The sequence below is a fragment of the Equus przewalskii genome, chromosome 6 (genome assembly GCF_037783145.1).
Source record: "Equus przewalskii isolate Varuska chromosome 6, EquPr2, whole genome shotgun sequence".
In the NCBI taxonomy this organism is placed as follows: Eukaryota; Metazoa; Chordata; class Mammalia; order Perissodactyla; family Equidae; genus Equus; species Equus przewalskii.
In genome coordinates this window covers 95,184,322-95,205,192 of record NC_091836.1, presented here as the reverse complement: position 1 = coordinate 95,205,192, position 20,871 = coordinate 95,184,322, and the positions used below count along the sequence as shown (strand labels likewise).

Genomic DNA, 20,871 nt, shown 5'->3' with positions numbered 1-20,871 from the left:
TGTGAAATGGTAAACAGTACAGTTTCCAAGGGTTTTAAATATTTATTAAACAACATAGAATCAAGATAAACAAAATAAAAACTCAAGAAATACTAAAAAGATTAGAGTAGGAAAATTTAATTTACCTCTGTTTGAGATAGATCAATGAGATAAAATATAAGTAAAATAGTAGATGATCAATAACAGAGCGCATATGTAGATGTGAAAAATTTATGTGACCTTAAAACAAAGGCCTCATCTTAAGTGCTCATGGAATAATCCCACACACACACACTCACACATTGCTTATGTATTGGTTTCCAAAAACCCTCAAAATATTCCCAAAAAACCCAAAAAAGAAACCTTTCTCTAACCTAATAGAAAAATAGAGCAAACACAAATGTGTAATATAAATAATGTGAGAAAACCATAAATAAAGAGAAAATTAAAGTCATAAGAGACTAACTTATAAACTAAATTTAAGTAAATTTTAAAACATAGATAATTTTCCAGGGAAAAATAATTACCGAAACTGATTCCATACTTAATGCCATGGGAAAACAGAAGTGTCAAAGAGCAACACCACCTCCTACACACTCCTACAAATCAGGGCTAGGAGGTTATACAGAAGAATTGCACCAATTATTTAAAGAACATTAATTCCAAAGCCATTTCCAGAACATAGAGAAAGAAGTGACACATCATCAATTTTCTCTTTATGAAACTAGCATTACATTAATATCAAGACAACTACAAGAGAAATCATTTGTTAATGTCAATATAAAAGTCTTAGAGTGCTGACAAACAGAATCCAACAGAACATTAAAAGATTAACACAGTGCTCATTTCAGCAGCACATATAATAAAACTGGAATGATACAGAGAAGATTAACATGGCCCCTACATGAGGCTGACATGCAAATTTGTGAAGTTATCCATAGTTTTCACTTAGAAGGGAACTTCATAAGGCTGTCAGTGGATCTTTCAGCAGAAACCTTGCAGGCCAGGAGAGAGTGGGATGATACATTCAAAGTGCTGAAAGAAAAACCTGCCAATCAACAATACTTTATCCAGAAAGAATGAAGGAGAGATAAAGACTTTTCCAGACAAGCAAAAGCTGAGGTGGATCATCAATGCTAGACCCGCCTTATGAGAAATTCTGAAAGGAGTTCTTCATGTTGAAATGTAAAGACTCTAATTAGTAGTGTGAAAACATATGAAAATATAAAACACACTGGTAAAGGTTAGTATGTAGTCATTAAGAATCCTCTAATACTGTAATATAATGATGGATTAACCACTTAACTCGAGTGTAGAGGTTAAAGGATAGACTATTAAAAAGAGCTACAATGATTTCTTAATGGATACATAGTGTAAAGAGATGTAAATTTTAGCATCAAAAACATAAAACATGGAGGGGAAGTAAAAAGGTAGAGTTTTTGTATGCAATCAAAGTTAAGCTATCATCAGCTTAAAATAGATTGTTATATCTGTAGATATTGTATGTAATCATCAGGGTAACCATAAGCAAAAACCTACAGTAAATACACACAAGATAAAGAGAAAAGAATCAAAACAAAACACTATGGAAATCACCAATTCACAAAGGAAGACAGCAGGAGACGAAGAATGCAGCAAAGGAACTACAGAACAGCCAGAAAACAGTTAATAAAATGGCATTAGTAAGTCTTTACCTATCAATAATTATTTTAAGTATAATTGAATTAAATTCTACAATCAAAAGGCATAGATTGACCAAATGGATAAAAATGCAAGACCCAACTATATGCTGCCTACAAGAGACTCACTTCAACTTTAAGGACACAAAAAGGCTCCAAGTGAAGGGATGGAAAAAGATGTTCCATTCTAATGGAAACCAAATGAGAGCAAGGATAGCTATACCTATATCAGACAGAAAAGTCTTTAAGTCAAAACTGCAAAAGAGACAAAGAAGGTCATTATATAATGATAAAGGGGACAATTCCTCATGAGTCTATAAAAATTATATATATTTTAAATAATATGTATAATCAGAGCACCTAAATATGTCAAGCAAATACTAACAGATCTGAAGAGAGAAATAGATGACAATACAATCATAGTAAGGGATTTCAATATCCTACTTTCAACAATGAATATATCATCCAGACAGAAAATCAATAGGAAAACATTGGACCTGAACTATGCTTCAGACCAAACAGACCTAACGGACATATACAGAACCTTCCATCCAACAGCAGCAGAATACACATTTTTTTCAAGTGCACATGGAACATTTTCCAGGATAGATCACATGTTAAGTCACAAAACAATTTTCAGCAAATTTAAAAAGACTGAAAATCATATCAAATATCTTTTCTGACCATAGTAGTTTGACACTAGAAGTCAATAATAGGAGGAAAACAGGAAAATTCAAAAATATGTGAAAATTAAACAATACACTCCTGAACAACCAATGGGTCAAAGAAGAAATCAAAAAGGAAATAAAAAAATATTTTAAAACTAATGAAAATAGAAACACAACATACCAAAACTTATGGGATGTGGCAAAAGCAGTTCTAAGAGGGAATTTTATATTGGTAAATGCCAACATTAAAAAAAGAAAGATCTCATAAACAACCTAACTTTACATCTCAAGGAAATAGAAAAATAACAATCTAAGTCCAAAGTTAGTAGAAGAAAGGATATAACAAAGAAGAAATAAATGAAATAGATAATAGAAAAACAGTAGAAAAGATCAACGAATCTAAGAGTTGGATTTTTGAAAAGATAAATGAAATTGATGAGCCTTTAGCTAGACCTGCCAAGAGAAAAAGAGAGAGGACTCAAATAAATAAAATTAGATATGAAATAGGAGGTATTACAACTGATACCACACTAAGACAAAAGTTCATAGGAGACTGCTATGAGCAACCAAACATCAATAAATTGGATAACCTGGAAGAAATGTATAAATTCCTAGAAACATACAACCTACAAAGATTGACACATGAAGAAATAGAAAAGCTGAACAGACTAATAACAAATGAGTAAAAAAGTTAAATCAGTAATCAAAAACCTCCCAACAAATGGAAGTCCAGGACCATATGGCTTCATTGGTGAATTCTACCAAATATTTAAAGAAGAATTAATGCCAATCATTCTCAAAGTCTTCCCAAAAGTTTAAGAGGTGCAAACACTGCAAAACTAACTTTACAAGGTCAGCATTACCTTCATACCAAAGCCAGATAAGGACAATATAAGGAAATAAAACTATAAGCAAATATACCTGATGAACAGAGATGCAAAAATTCTCAACACAGTAGAGTACTGTATTGTATACTTGAAAGTTGCTAAGAAAGTAGGTCTTAAATGTTCTCACCATAATGACAACAAAACAAAAACATGGTAATTTCGTGAAGTGAAGGATGTGCTAACTAACCTTATTGTTGTATTCATTTCACAATATATATGTGTATCAAATCATCACATTGTGCATCTTAAACTTACACAGTTATATGTCAATTATATCTCAAGAAAGCTGGAGAGAAAGTGTTTAATAAACCATGATCAACAAGATGCAATTTATCCCAGGAAAGCAAAGATGGACAAGAGTTAGGAAATCTGATTATGTAATTCACCATATTGATACATTTAAAAGTAATATAATAAAAACATCACCAAAGATGCTAAAAATATATTTGATAATCTTTAAAATATATATTTTTTAATTTAATAAAAAAGGAATAGCAGTATACTGTCTTAAATGATAAATATATGTATCGTATTCCCAAAACAAGGATCACATTTACTGGTGAAGCTCTAGCAGTATTCTCCTTAAACTTCAGGGAAAAGAAATTTTGCCCACTATTATTTAACATTTTTCTAGATAAAATATAGAAGAATATATAATGAATTGTTGATATGGGTTATTTGGAGTGGAGAGAGACTCTGAATTAACAGAGACAAAAAAGAGGAAAAAGAGCAAAGCAAATAGGAAAAAAATTAAGGAAAAAAACTTACAAGGAACACGGATATGATTATATTTATGCATTCATGTATCAGCATGTATAGGCATACATATAATCAAATTAATCCTCAAACAATAATAATAATAACCACAAAAACTACTATTGTGCTTTTCAGCAGCGCTTCTCAAATTGTCTTGGAGAAACATCAATCTTTTTTATTTTCAATTTATCATGGTTAGATAATTTTTTAAAATACAATAAAAATAAATTTCTGAAAGACTGTCACAACCACAATGGATGTCACAAACATGTCAAATTGCTCTGAAAGTTTCTAAATGTTTGCTCTGAATTTTTCTTCTTATCTCACTGCAGACCAGAACCAGTCCTTGATCTGTTTTATACAAAATAAGACTCAACAAATGCAAAAACATCCTCTCTTCTCGCACAGAAACACTCAATTTTAAAATGATGCTAAATCTCTTTAAATAAATCTATAAATTTTATAAAATCATCAAAAGATACCAGGAGTTTTTGGAACTATATAGATTCTAAAGTTCCTATGAAAAAAATAAATCAACAAATTTTGTCAAAAATAACTCTGAAAATGAAGACCAATGAAAAAGAATTAGACCTATCAGCTATGAATATATTTTGGAACTACAATAATTGAAATAGTACAATAATGGCACATGAATAGACACAGATCAATGGAACATACTAGAAAGTCCAGATATAGACTCAAATCTATTTAGAAATTTAGTTTGTAATGAAGATGGGGTTTCAAATAAGAGGATAAAAATTGCATTATTCAGAAAATGGTGTTGGGACAAATATGTAGCCACATTGAAGACAAATAACAGATTCGTGTATCAATTTTAGAAAATATATCTTTATATCAAATGTTTTATTGTACAATATTAATTCATAAATTCTAGAATAAAACATGAGATTTTTAAAATAATCTCAGAGCAGGAAAAGTCCTTCTATATAAAATACATAAGCCCAGAGGCAATAAAAAAGAGTGATGAGTTTTTACTACACTTTTAAAAATGTGCTTAATAAAAACAAATACCTTAACCAAAGTTATAAGTTAAACTGCAAACTGGGGGAAAAAATTTGCAGCTCATATCACAAAGGTTTCAGTTACTTAATATATAAATAATGCCTACAAATCAATATAAAAAATAACAATCCAACAGGAAAAAATAGTCAAATGCTATTAACAGACAGTTCACAGAAAAGGGTATCCAAATAAATCTTAAATATATGCAAATATACTCGTCTTTACCCATAAAAAGAGAAATGTAAGTTAAACCAATGGTGAATTACCATTTAGGTTCTTGGCAAAGATCAAATAGTTCAATAAGGCATTGTGTTGAACAGCGTGTGGGAAAACCAGTGCTCTCATTAATTGCTAATGGAAATAAACAGCATCATATAGGTAGCTTGTCAACAGTCATTAAAATTTTCAAAATTTATTTTCTCTTTGAACCAGCACTTCCATCTTTAGGAATACCCTATTCATAGAATCCCATGTGGTAAAAAGGATATTATATGAATGGTATTTATTGAAATATTTTTGTCATGAAAATACTTGGAAAAAATAAAATCTCTTAGACAGTGGATTAATTCAGTTAATGAGAGCACATCCATGTAATGGAGTACTACATAACTATTAAAAAGAATGAAGCAGCTCTTTCTGTATATCCATATGGAATGATATCAAGAAGACATTGTTCAGTGATAAAGCAAGGTAGAGAAAAATATGTAGAGAATGCTAAAAGTTTATGTCTTATAATAGATATACATATTTAATATGCGTTTGCATATACATACATAAAACATATCCGGACAGATTACATAAAAATCGCATCAGGGGAGGGAAATAGTGTGGGCTGGGAGAAGGGAAGAAAGAGAGACTTAATTGTATACCCTTTTACAACTTTTGCATTTCTGCACCATATATTTGTATTAACTTTTTTTAAAAGAACAACTTATTAAAATATACAAAACGTAAAAATCATATAACACATATAAAATAAAAGAAATAATACTATACATAAACTTTGTCAAACAGTATAAGTGATTTTTCCCTCTCAAGTCGGCAATACCCTCATCCATATAATAATTTTGATGCCTGTGGACCCTTCCAACTAGAAAGGTTCACGTCTATGTTATGGAACGTTCTTAAGAATGACACACAGGTATTATACTTTTGGAAAATAAATAATATGTAATATGCCAAGGGAGCTAATTATGAAATAATTATTTTCTTGTTGTGTTTTGTAAATGTACAGCAAGGTAATCAAATGTAATAAAGGCTCAAAGGAGTTAAAATTAAAATTGCAGTCCTGAGCTTGGCATTGTTCACCCTGAATTTTTCACTGGCCTTTAGTTATTTATTCTAAGAGGAACACATCTTATCAGACATTTGAAATAAAAAGTTTTATTTGGACATGACCAGGATGCAAGTTACCAACATTATACATCAGTTGTGGAAAAAATGAGTGAATAAGTAAATGTGTAGGTCACAGATTAATGTACTTTACAGTTGAAAGACAAACTAATGAGTTGACTCAAAGAACAGAGGTAAGTGGCCGTCAAGATCTAGAGGCAGAACGAACAGAGCTCCATCCTCATCCTGCCTTCCTACAGGCCCCTGAGAACAAAGCTTAAGTCCTTTCCAAACCTCTAAAGACTTTTAATGGTTTCTGTATGTTGTTAGAACAAAGCCCAAGTTTCTTCACGTGGCATTCAATGCCTTTGTGATATGACCAGTGCTTACTTCTGGAGACTCATTTCATGTCACTCTCCTCCCTCCAATGCATACCTCAGTCATCTTAAATTTTCAGTTCCTTGAATGCACCAAGTTCTCACTTCCTTCTGCTTCTTTGAACCCACTTTTTCCTGTGCTGACCCACAACCCAGTTCATTTCTCCTGTGGCTCATTTTACATTTTGGTCTCAATTTTCATATCAATTCACTCATAAAACCTTTCTTGACCCCCTAGACTACTCAGGCCCCCCTTGCCCTGTGCCCTCACCCATAGCCTCATATATACCTCCTACCCTAATACCACAATTTCATATAATTAACTTTCCTCTCCACCAGTCTGTATGTTCCACAAGCATGTCTGTCTCATTTATTACTTTTCTCCAAAATCTAATGCAGTGTCTGTCACCATCTTATTTAAAATTACTGCCCCTAACACACACACACAAACACACATATACACAAACACACACTTGCTCTCCCACTTTCTTGCCTTATTTTTCTCCATAGCTTTTTTCCATTTAATGTATTGTATTTAACTTCTTCATTTTATCATATGTCTTCTCTCACTGTAATGAAAACATAGGGTAGGGATTTTTCTCTATTTTTTTCATGGCTGTATCCCCAGAGACTAGTACAGTGTCTGGCACATAATAGATACCCAATAAACATTTCTTAAACAAATAAACAAGTGAATGAATAAGTAGGTGCTCAATAAGACAACTGTGTCATGAATCCATGCATCATGCCAACAGGCAGGACTGAGAAGTGGTCTATAACTTAAGATGAGTTAGTTTGGATCCTCAAGGCTAACAAGTACCATACTCCCACTTAATCAACAGCTAGACCCTCCTTGAGAGCTAGAAGGTGCTTCCACATCATATCTTCACCTGATTCTAATTTAAGGTCAAAACTTTGGTCTTATTCCTTTTGAACTCCCAACTGTACCAGCACAGTGCTTCACATGTAGTACACAAGATGCTAGTAAATGTCTACAGGAAAAAACATGGAATCACCAATTCACTTCAGGCATTGTTACAATTCTAGGAGCTACTGAAATAGAACACTTGCCTGTAGGACAGTTGGGTGGGGAGAAGGTAATTCTAAGCTTTGGCCCTGGCTGAAAGATCCCTTGAGGGCAACTCATGTCCTCATAATTCTTGCACAAATGCTGGAGACACCTACTGATAAGATAAGACTGATTTTGACTGTATACATTGAGGGATACCTAAAAGCAAACATCCCACTGGGGGTTACAAATCATGTTGAAATCCAAGCGTGTTCCCATTGACTAGGGAAGGAAGGATTAGGCAAGAGGAGAGTTTGATCCCGGGCTACCACACCAGGTACAGTCAAGAGTCTTGTTTGATGGTTTAACCAGTTTTTACTGGATACTGAGAAGACAGCGTTGATCAGTGGAACCCAGGTTTGGAGTGTAGTCTGAGGAAAAGGCAGAGGAAGAGCTATTTTTCTCACATATGTCATCAGGTTATTATAGTCAGCTGGAGTCTCTCATCCCAAGGTCCCGAGACCTTTGTTCGTTTTTGTCTGTTGTCCCTCTGAGCAGCAGAAGGGATTCTAGGTTACTAATTTCAGGTCACAATTGCTGTATCTACTGTTAACACAGCCTGTCTTTCTGGTGGTGATTTCCCCTGTTGATACAGGTGGTCCCACCTGGGAAGGAGTTCAGAGAATATATTTCTGTGAGACACCTGTGCCTCCACTGCCTGGATTTTGGAAGTTAACAGATTTCAGAAGACCTTCTCAGAGTTAACAGCCAGTAGCACTTTCAATATATGTTATACATATGTTTCAATATACGCATACTTATTTTGGAGGGAAAAAGTTGTAGAGAATTTGAACTGAATTATTCAGAATGAAAATGTCCACAAAGTCTGCTGACTTCTAAAGACAACATTGCATGTTATGCGTGACATCTAAGGGGTGTTGAACTAAAAATGACAAGGCATTTTGTGTCTTATTCTTGATCATTTAAATTTTTCAATACAAAAAAATTCTTACCAGTAATTATTCAAAACCAGCTGCTGTAGGAACTGTTGTGACCCTATTCCCACTTATGTAGGGAACACTGTGGTTCTGTGTTAAATCTGGCTATTTGATTCAATGTAAAGAATGCAACACCAATATGACTATATGCCTCATCATAAAACTAGCATATTCTGTCAATCTCTTCACAGTTCCTAAGATGCAATAATTGAAATAATTGACATCATAATACCAGACCAAGGAACTCCACAACTTCATAAACAGTATATTTGTGTACCCCAAAGCACTATCACATTACTGAAATTTGATGATAAAAACAAAAAAGCATTTTTCCTATGTACAGATATGATATATAATTTAGGCATGATCTCTCTGACCATATATTACCATGCTTTGCCATTTCTCCAAAACATGTCTCTGGCCAATTTTCCACCAGAAAACCATTTCCAAGGCACAAACAGAAACTACAGAGAAGTATGACATAAACACATACATGTATATGTGTACATAAACTAACTATCTAACTTTGAAGGGGACCAAGTAACACAGTCGAGAGAGAGGACAATTTTGGAGAGAATTCTGTTTCTGAGGACAAGAATTCCCAGAGATAATAGATGATATGTTGTTAGAAATAGCCTGAAGGTAGAAGAGAGGAGACAGGAATCAATTGGCCCTGGGACGCAGAATAAGCTGCAGTTCAGAATGTTAGGACCTAGAGTAAAATGTCTCAAGGAGCTTTAGAAATTCTAAAAGGGAACTGACCTCTAGATCTCTATCAGGAAGATATTGTGCAGCTTAAATGTTATGAGGCTCCTTCTTTCTCTGAGACAAACTTGGTCTCTCTTCCCTATTTCACTCTCCAATGCCACATCAAATTCATGTGACAGATTATCCCTAAACAAGTTGAGAAATTACTTTTTTTGAAATAGTTTGGAATATGCTGATGTTATGAAGTTTTCACTATATGTGTTAAGGTGTTTGACACTTGTGATAACTGCTAGACCTCAAAAAGAATGTCAACATACAATGTTTTCATTAAAAAAATAATGCCTGAAGCTAAAATAATGAAAACCAAACAGCCAAAAGTCAGTTTTCTTTGAAAAATTATGGAGAAGAGGACCAGCCCGGTGGCATAGTGGATAAGTTCACACACTCCACTTTGGTGGTCCAGGGTTCACAGGTTCAGATCCTGGGCCTGGACCTGCACACCACTCATCAAGCCATGCTGTGGTGGTGTCCCACATACAAAGAATAGAGGAAGATTGGCATAGATGTTAGCTGAGGGACAATCTTCCTCACCAAAAAAAACAACTTTAGGCTATCATGAGTCTTTCCCACTGCTTCTAAGGATGCATTCTATTCATTGGCAATCAGTGGGGAGAGCTAAGGACTTTCTAGAAATTATCCCTTCTCCTACCCTGTGAGGGTAGACAAAGCAATACTGGGTGAATGATGAGTAGACTGAAAGCAACTTCTGGGGCTATATATTGATACTTAAAAATTCACCCCAAGACTGAATGCCTTAAAACAACGAAGATTCATTTTTTCTCATGATTCTGAGAGTTAACTGGGCAGTTCATAGCGGGCCAGCTTAGATGGGGGTGAAAGGTGTTGTAAGGCGTCACTGACATGACTGATGTTTGACTCTGTGTTAACTAGAGCGATGAAGATAACTTGGTCATGTGTCTCTCTTCATCCAGAAGGCTAGCCCAGGCTATTGACATGGTGGTGGGCTCCATGCTCCCAAGAACACAAGAACATAGATTCCAAAGTGCAAGCACTTTTTGAGCCTCTGCTTGCATCACATTTGCTAGGAATATTTTGGCCGAAGCAATGACATGTGGCCAACCCAGATTCAAGGGGTAGAGAAATGGACTCCACCTCTCTTGATAAAAGGATCTGCAAAGTTGCAGCGTTGCAGGGCATGCATACAGGAATGAGAAGAATTTGCCGTCCTTTCATAATCTACCCCAAAAAGGTTATAGAGGAAAGATGGCTTGTGAAACTGACCTTGTTCTAGGTACTCTACAGAAAGCTAGTGTCCAAAAATTGTTTTAGAAGGCTTTTTGTGGTTTCTTCGTACCAGAAATTTCACTTGAATTAGAAAGTTATTTTCCTGGCATGATTCAAGGACATATTACAAGCTATTATCATTCCAAAAGGAGACTTTGATGTGTAGATGAATACAAACACAGCCCAAAGCTACTCAGAAGACAATGGCAACCTATTGGGCGGAGAAGAGATGGTACAGGCCATCGGAGACTGGCAGTTCCCAGGTATGGCAGGCATTCCCTTTGGTGCCACTTTCCCGAAATTGTAAATCCATCCAGTCTGAATAGTGGCTTGAGATGTTAAAAAAAAGCTCTAAGTACAAAAGACTCACTATTAAAATAGATAGGCAAACAAAAATGTAATAAACAAATATGTGTATTTGGTCACAATAGCTAAACCTATTAGGTTTAGTAACTTATATCCCAGTGAATTCTGGGATAGATTTTTGAGCCATTTCATATCTTGTATTCTATAAATGTTAAAGACTACTTAAATAGTAATTCCTTTACCATTAACAGTATAATTCATGTTTAATGGTGATTTCTTCACCATTAACAATATGTTATATTTGTCATCAATAATATAATTCATAGTTTTAAATCTCAGACCAATATCTTATTTTTCTATTGTTCAAGGAATAGTCTTTATGAGCTCAGGACTTGGATTAACAGCAGAGGATGAATAGCACGTTCCACAATCGAAAAAATTATTTTTTCAACATCTCAACATTTATATTAAAAGCCAGTCAAGTCTGAAAATATTTTCTTTCGCTGAAATCAGATATTAGTGGATTAGCTATTTTATGAGTCTATTCCCACCTGGTCTAGGTTCTTCCTAATTTTCTAAAATAATTCACCTAAAAATACTTCTTAGTCCTGGAACTTCAAAGAACATTAACACTTTAAGGAATTATAATTAACATTTACTTCAGAGATATTTGCAAGGTTTTTATCTCATTTGTCAACTCTAATAACTTAGTGGTTGCTGCCAGAGCACTATATTGAGAAGGATTCTGAGGTCACGTCTGGTCTCAAGTGAATAATACAGTGATTGATTAGTGATGTCTGCTATGGAAACCAGAGGAAAGATGATGTAGTGCCATTTACTTCCCATTCCTGCTCTAAGTCAAATTTGCCATTTTAAAGACTGAGGGAAAGACGGAAAAAGGGACTAGTCCATGATCTCACAGTATTCAATGACAAAGTCCAGTCTACAAACTCATCATGACTTCTAAGCCAATATTTATTTGGAGTAGATATTTGTCACTTTTTGGCTGACCATCATTCACTTCCCATTATTTTTACCAGTTCCTCACTGTGTGCCAACATAGTTGGAAGATAGTTTCCAGCGCTTGCCTCCTATTACTGCCCCTACCTCAAACCGCAGAAGCTGAGATCTTCCTCTACCACTTCTAGCTGTACCGCAGAACAGGCCAGTGAGCTAGGCTTTGTTGATAAGGCATTTGTTCTAGAACTCTGAATCTTGGATGGGCTCTGCAAAGAGGAAATGTAGTGGCGGTTAGATGATCCCAAACATTGCAAGAGCCCATGGATCAGATGGTTGCTGTGCTGTGACTTGACTGTACTTCCTGCAGCCTGGCCTGCAACTCTCCATCTCCTAACCTTAGACTACCCAGCCAACTGTCAATTACGGGCATCCCCTCCTGTCTTTCCAATGCATCTCCTTTTGGCGAGGCCAGAGATGGTTTCTATTGCTTCAAACAAGGAACTCTGACTGATGTTTTATTCAGCCCCAGAGTCATGAGCGAGTTTTAGGGACATAATGCCTTCCTCAGTCAAGTCATGCATTTACATTTATAACCCCCAAATTGAATAAAATGTGTACCACTGGAAAATGTGGTCATTTGACAATTAAAAACACATACAACCACGTCACTACAGATAGTAGAACCAGCACAATTATTCCATGATATTGGTCTTCAAATTCCTTCAACATTATCTTATTCTTTCATAATAATCATGAGAAAAGCAAAAATTAAATAACTGAATTGAAACAGAGATTTTATATATTTAATACGAACCGCCTGGGGAAAATTCCCTCACTTTTCTCTACCCTAGCTATGTTCAGAATACATAACATCTGCCAACCAGAAGTTGTAAAGAACATGTGTTTTAAGATTAAAGGCTGGTTTATAGCCCTCTCTTCCTCTAAGATGTAGCAAATCTGTAAGTCTTGCTACATACAAATCTGCACTAATGTATATTTGGCAAATACTCCACTCCTGAGCCCTGGTTTACTTATCTGCCGTAAGGAAGGAAAGGTAAGAGGATGCTGGCCTGGAAACTCATAACGTACTTCCATCACACTGCTGTCACTTCGAGGCCAAGTCATGGAGTGTACATCAGTCGTCTCAGTCATTTACATCAAGAAAATTTTTTTTAAAATTTCCCTTTAGCCCTTGTGTCTTCATTAATGAAAAATGCTACATTAAGAAATTTCTGCCTATTTGCTTCCTGTTTCATACAGAGATCCATGTGTAATCTGCAAAGCAGACTGAAAAGAATGGCACAAGCAGTCAAAATATTTACATATTTCTCAGTAAAATATTTCATAGGAAGATTTAACAGGCATAAGAAAACTATGACAAGCACGTCCACTTATCTGAAGGAAATACTTTGAGCTGATTTCCTGGCACTGAGAGGAAGGCTGGCTAAGTGACATCTCCCTTTATGGAATGCAATGATTAAACCAACGAGCTGGGCCTCACCTCTCCAGGCAGGTCAGTTTGATATGGAGCTGTTTGCAATAATGCTCAAACTATACCTGAAATTACAGAATCCGTCACTAATAGCAGCAAGGAAAGAAAGGCTTAACGTGGAAGTCAAAAACAAAAGAAGAGAAACCAAAAAAAAAAAAAAAACCCCCCAAAATCAAAAAACCACCACCAACAACAAAAACAAAATTGCATGAGGATGTAGCGATACATATGAGTAATTTCACACAAAACTGAGAAAAGAGTGAGTGTTCAAATATTAAGAAATATCTCACATTTGAAGATGAGAAATGGGCTCTCTCATAACAAAAATTTTATAAAATTATTTATCTGTAGACTAACTGTAGCTTTTTTCTCCTGAATTGTGAGAGAAACATGACTGGAAAATGCTGCCATGATCGCTCTCGGGGTCTTTCTTCAAGAAAGAGACAAATGAATGAGGGCATGTATCCATCCCATGTGTAAATACCCACTCTCAGACGCCCCCGTCTACTTCCCAGAAGAGCAAGTCCCCATTTCACAAGCTGCAGAGAAGCTACATACGCTGAAGCCATCGGCATTTCACATCAGAGAGCATGCCGAAAGGTGTAAAATGATGAATACTGGGCATCCGGAAGACCACATTCCAGCCCAAATTCCTAACCCATCATGATGACCTGAACTTAACCTCTACTTCCCACTCTGCCTTATCCGGCAATTAAAGAAAATTCCTTTCCCTCAATATGACTTCAGACTTGGAGTAAAAAGTTCACAGCATGTGCAAAGTACCCTGCTTTGGAGTGGAGGGGCAACTTGGAATGGCAATGCTGGGTCCACTTCTATTATGCCAAAAACAGCTGGCTAACAGACCCTCCCCATCAAGACTGCCACAATATATTGCTTATTGGGGAGAGGCCTCCTTGTTAGCAGCTCTGATCACAGAGGCTTCATTCTCATCTATCTTAAATTGCTCAGCTTGGAAAGGCATAGGCAATAATTCTTGTCTAACAGGATTTCAATAGCCTCATAAATTCTACTTTTGGAAAATATTCAAACCAAGACACCCGGTTCACATTCTTCAGCACCTTCTACTCATTTGCACAGAATAAGACATCAAGTCAGGTCTCTCAGAAGACCCCATTCTGGTTGTGCAATGTGTAGGGCTGAATCCCCGGCAGTAAAAAGAGGGTGGCCAAGTGAGGCGGGGCTCCCATCCTAAATCAAGTCCTCAGGATTTAAAAGATGACAATCTGCCCCTTCCAAAATGACTCTCAAAGGAGTTGATACCAGTTGTCAATTTTTGTCTTCAATGTAATATTTTTTTGTGAGGCATTTTTTCTTTTTTTAAGGAAGATTAGCCCTGAGCTAACTACTGCCAGTCCTGCTCTTTTTTGCTGAGGAAGCCTGGCCCTGAGCTAACATCATGCCCATCTTCCTTTACTTTATAAGTGGGATGCATACCACAGCATGCTGTGCCAAGCAGTGCCATGTCCACACCCGGGATCCGAACCAGGGAACCCTGGGCCGCCCAGAAGCGGAATGTGGGAACTTAACCACTGCGCCACCGGGCCGGCGCTTTGTGAGGCATTTTTTAAACTAAATGAAATTGGCACCAATTTTTAGAAATTTAAATTTGTTTTTCTCTCTGAGTTTAGAGATAGCTGGTAAAATGTTATTTTTTATGTTTTTTAACAAAAGAGGAGATTAAAAAGCAATATGCAAATGTCGAACTGCAGTCGGAATTTTTTAAAAACTGAGGGAAGAGAGACAATCATATTTCTCTCAACTTATCCTGCCTACACTCCTCTGTCCTGCCCCAGAAATAATAGGATGAATGGACTATTCTGGGCTCCAAAAGAGATTTGAATGTTGGGAGACATCTAAACTCTTTGAAGAAGATACAAGTTTTTTTATAAAAACCTCTCTCTCTCAACGTGAAGGGCGGTGCGCGTATAGGATCGATTTAGAGCATGGAGGATGCAGCTGGAGGTCAGCAAGTCACAGCTGCCCACTCAACTCTCTGAGCCTCTTCCTTCAACAATAAAATGGGAATAATAGTACATATTGCACAAGCTTGTTCTAAATATCAAATGAGATGTCTAATATAAAATGCCTACTAGATTTTTTTGGATGAGGCACTTAAAAGTATTAGTTTCATTAAATAGCTAGATGACAGAAAGCTAGACAGGCCAACAGCTGTTGCTTATGAACCTCTGCCATGGCTGCATACCCACCTTCCGATTACCTGGCCTCATTCCATGGCCTCATTCGCTTCATCTCTCCTGGATTGCTATCCTCCTGGTGGCAGGCTCATTTATTTTATGTTTTGACATTTACTGACAGCCCTCTGTATACCAGGCACTGTGATATGTGCTCAGAAGGCAAAAAGAGCTCCTGTCCCCAAGGAGCTACCTTTCAGGTGTATACGGAAGATGAGGCGGTGGGGAGGCGAAGGCTGACAGCATTTACAGTGGGTACCCTGATGAGTCATAATCGCGGTGTACAGGAGCTGCTAATCTGCCCCCTTCAGGGTGGGGTGGAGGAGGTAGCCGACTTCATGAAGAAAACTTTTGCTAAGCTGAAGGTGATTTAGAATTAATTCAAGCATAAGGAGCACAACATGCAAAGATAGTGACCTCCTGCAAGAACAAGGGGTGGATGTGGTTGAAATTCAGGGAAAGTTCAGGAAAATGGGAGTCAGTGTAGGGATGGGATATCATCTTCTAGAACTGCTGAATTACGAAGATGGAATGAACTTGAAAGACAATGATAACAGCAATAATTATATACCATTTATTATGTGCCAGGGCACTCTACATAGTAACTTCTTTCATGCTTAGAAGCACTCTGTATTGTTAATATTATTATTGTCCTCATTTCAGAAAGGAGAAAACCTGAGGGACAGAAGGGTTAAGCAATTTGCCCAAAGCTATCCCATCTAGCAAGTAGCAGAGCTGCGATTTGAGCCCAGTCAGTCTGGGTCGCAAGCTGGAGTCTCCCTCTCAATGGCATTCAGCCTCTTTGTTTTGTCTTTTCAGTTAAGGAAGCTTGTACCCAACAAGGTAAATGATCAGAGCCCTTGGCAAGTCAGTGACTTCTTATTCAGTGGCTTTATCACGCTACCCTGATAGGCTGCCACCAGAGAAACAAAATTACCTAATTGCCTAGCCATCTGTAGTTAAAAGTGACACCAAACCCTTTGGCTAAAATTAGCCCACAGAGTATGCTCAGGATGGTTATGGAGCAAAGACAGAAATAAAACCAAAAATAGAAACCAATGAAGAAATAAGTTGTGGAGGCTTTGGGATAACTTCATGCTCCGTGTATCAATGACCGCTGGGAATCAAACAGTACTTCCATGGGCATCACACAGGCATGCATCTGTAAAACGGGGGAAGTTCCCACCTCACAACGCTGTGAGGATCCAGTGTCATGTGCAGCCCCTACACTGGGACATAGTAAAGAATGGTTGCTACTTTCTTTCCTACTTTTATTCTTTTTTCCCTTCTTTCCTCTTTTCTTCCTTCCTTCCCTCCTCTTTGCCTCATTTCCTCTCTCTGCTCTTCCTTCCCTCTCTTCCTTCTTACCTTCTTCACTCTTATTTTTTCTTCCAAATTACCAGCTAGTAATTCTACCGCTTCTCCAAATGGTCTTTTATCATTGCATCTAGAAATAAAGCTTTAGTGACAAAAATAAGGAGAAATACACTAATTCTGAGAACTGTTGGTGATTAGTCACAGGACTACTAGATGACTTAGGAAAAATTCTGATGATCTAATCATTTTTTTTTTTTTTTTTTTTTTGGTGAGGAAGTTTCACTCTGAGCTAACACCTGTTGCCAATCTTCCTCTTTTTTTTTGTTGTTTTTGTTTGAGGAAGATTGTCTGTGAGCTAACATCTGTGCCAATCTTCCTCCACTTTGTATGTGGGTTACCATCACAGTATGGGTGACGAGCAGTGTAGGTCCGAGCTTGGGATCCAAACCTATGAACCAGGGCCACTGAAGCAGAGCATGCAAACTTAACCACCATGCCATGGGGCTGGCACTGACCTAATGTAATTTGAAAGCTCAGAATCAGGGTCAGCACTGAGCTATATCCATTCATGCTTCCCACTGTCAAATATCTCAGGCTCTCAAGATATCAATTGTTTGTAATACCGCAGCCCCACCTCACCACTCAACAGCAACCATTTGGTAATCAATGTAATAAAATTATTATTTAAAAAAGAATTTCAACAGTGTTACAATTGTAAATCTCAGGGTTGAAAGACATCACGAAAGGAATGCATTCCCAAAACTGGGATCAGCTAAGTAGTAGATCTGAGCTAGAAAAAACCCACATTCAGTCTCAGAGGTCTTTTCTTTCCCTTAAACACATATATGCAGTTTATGCATGGAGAAAAACACTTTTTATGATATGCCACCCTGCTAGTTTCATGCATACTTATTTAATGATCCATGAATATATGTTGTTATCTATATTTTTATTTATTCACACACAATATCATTAATAAAAATTTTCACAAAACCAATATTTACAAGTTTGAAACAGCCTTGATTCCAAAAGAAGTCACAATTTACCTATTGTTTACATTTCATTCATTAGCAGTTCACCTTATGAATGACAGTAGAAAGCAGAGAAGAAAAGTATTCATGCACCATCTCCTTGGGTATATAAAGGTTAAGAAAAATTGATTACAAACCAATGAGATCTATGACAAAGGCAGAGGAGTAAGGTGACCAGTCCCCCAAATTAATCAGCATATAAATTAATCTTGCTTCTAAACAAAAAGTAGAACAGGAAACATTATCATCAATAATCTACTATGGCAAGACATTCTCCCAGATGAATACTGATGAATGCAAGCAAATAGTAGCTGGATGAGAAATGTAAATTCTTAAAAAGTTGAAAGAAAAAGTCTGTACATTTTCTGGTCTGTAAACTATACATATTTCAAATATTTTATTATCTGCACAAGTGCCATCACAGTAATTGATTACCAGGTACAGAGCTCCTACAGGGTGCCCCACACCGTGCAAAGAACTTTCCATATGTTTTCTCTAGTTTCACATTCATCTTGCAAGGTGAGTGTTATTACCTCCATTTTACAATTCCAGCAACTGAACCTCAGAGAATTCAAGTGGTGTACCTGTAAATCTGTGACATGAACCTAGACCTCTCTGATTTCAAAGGCTAGACCCTTTGCATAATGTAGAGAAAGACTGGAAATACTTTTCAAAAGCATATAATTTTAAAGACGTAGTCTGTGTTTTTATAATCCTGGTGTTTATTAACTAATCATTTATTTCAGTTTATTTCAGAAGTTTTACATTTTTTTCCCCTAGGAAGTTCTATATTATCTTTTAACCAGCTAACTCTTAATGTGTTCTAGAAATGAACTTCCATAAAAAGATCCAGATGAGTGAGGGACAGTTTTTAAGAGGACAAACTTTCCCAAAGAGGAAAAATTCTTTGATGGTGACCTCACCTCATTTCACTTCACACAAAGGATGCTGTCCAAAGTCACTCTTATTCTTCCTCTCTAACTGCCCCTCAGTTGTCTTCTTCTATTAAAGAAAGAATACATGGAAACCCTTTCATTTCAAGGCCAACCAACATGTATGACTATAAAGTGTTCTGAGGAAAAAAAGTAGCCACCATGTCTAGTAATTCTTACATAGACTACCACGCATTATGAATGGGCAGGAAATTTGCAAGGTTTTGAAATACTAACAATAAAATTGCATGTGCTATGACTGAGGAAAGAAAAGGAAGAAATTAAATATTGTATGACTGTGAATAGGCTTTCTCCCTAAATCAGCTAAATCATACTTTGTAAACTTCAGATTATAAGGCTGTTCAAAACATCCTTGAATAATATCTAAAAAAATATGTACTTAATAGCTAAAAACTCAAATAGCCTAAAGGTTCCACATGACACAATATGGTATCTATCCACATAATACTATACTCTATAGTATAGTTCATGTTTATATGAAAAAAGATATCTACATTAAATTGTTAAATGAAAAAAGTATACTATGAAAATATTAAACAGTATGAGCCCATTTAAAAAAGCGTAGTAAAAAATCATGCATTTTTCCACTAAGGGAACATTACTTTCATAAATTTTGGATGTATGAATTGTTTTGATAGTTTTTTTAAGTCAAAATCTATTGAATTTACATATTGAAGGAGAAAAATTAGCATGTGATTATATTAAAATATACCTAAGGGACATTTCATAAAATTCAGCAGCCATTTTTAATACGAACACTATTTTAAGAACAGAAAAGTAATTACCTAGATATGATGGTGAATTTTTACCATACTAAAACAAGCAATGAACATTTTACTAACCATTGAAATGCCAAGACTATTCTCACTAAAATAAGGAGAAAGACTGGAATGACCACCATCCCCACAATTATTCAGCATTGTGAACAAGCTAATGCAAAGAAAATGAACTAGCTGTATAATTATTGTAAACAAAAAGACAAACATCTTTATTTGCATATGATTTTATAGTCAAAATAAACTCTACAAAATATATAGTAAATACTAGAATAATCTGATGAGATATCTGGATAACAAATATTTTTATATTCTTTGTCTTTATTCTAACAACCATAGAAATACGTATATTTCAAATATGAAATACGTATATATATATAAAAACCCTCTTGACAATAGTGATAAAACTATAAGGCACCTTGTAATAAATTTTAAATGTCACTAAATATTTTGAATGGTCATAAACGACCCGAATAAACAGAAAGATGAAATGATGTCTGTATAGTATTTTTGAATTATACTATATCATAAAAATATAAGTATTTGCTCAAGTTAATACATATTAAAATTAATTTATACATATTAACATTAAAGTTAGGGTTAAAGAAACCCAAAAATCTACATCCAAATTTCCTCTTCTCAATTGCTTACTGATTCTTAAACTACATTTATATTATATTATACTAATATTATATTATATATAGGGTCAGAGTCCAAGTAACCCAGAATAAAACAGCAATTTAGAGACTTAATTTAATGTGATTCCATTTAGATTTCAAAATTTTAAAAAGAAACTGGAGAGATTACTTTAAAATATATATATGGAAAAAACAAATATGTAATCATTTCTTAGAAACCTTTTGAAAAAGAGATGAGGGTAAATGACCTATCACACTTAGAATTTACTATGCTGGTTATTGAAATCAAAAGTTATTAGCATAAATGAATAGCATATTATTAGCATAAGTGAAAAACAAAGCAGCAAAACAAGATATAAGCTGAAAAATAAACACATAAATCCAAGCATTTGTGGAAAAGTCATAGCTTATTTAATCAATGATCTTAGTATAAATAGCTATACATCTTAAAATGAAAGAATTAA

At 35.6% G+C, this 20,871-nt stretch overlaps 1 non-coding gene across 1 annotated transcript; it reads left to right on the top strand.

The window, feature by feature from the left end:
- Nucleotides 1-817: 817 nt before the first annotated feature.
- LOC139084360 (U6 spliceosomal RNA) lies at nt 818-924 on the top strand. Its single transcript, XR_011541708.1, has one exon. It is a non-coding gene; the product is annotated as a U6 spliceosomal RNA (small nuclear RNA).
- The last annotated feature ends 19,947 nt before the right edge of the window (nt 925-20,871 follow it).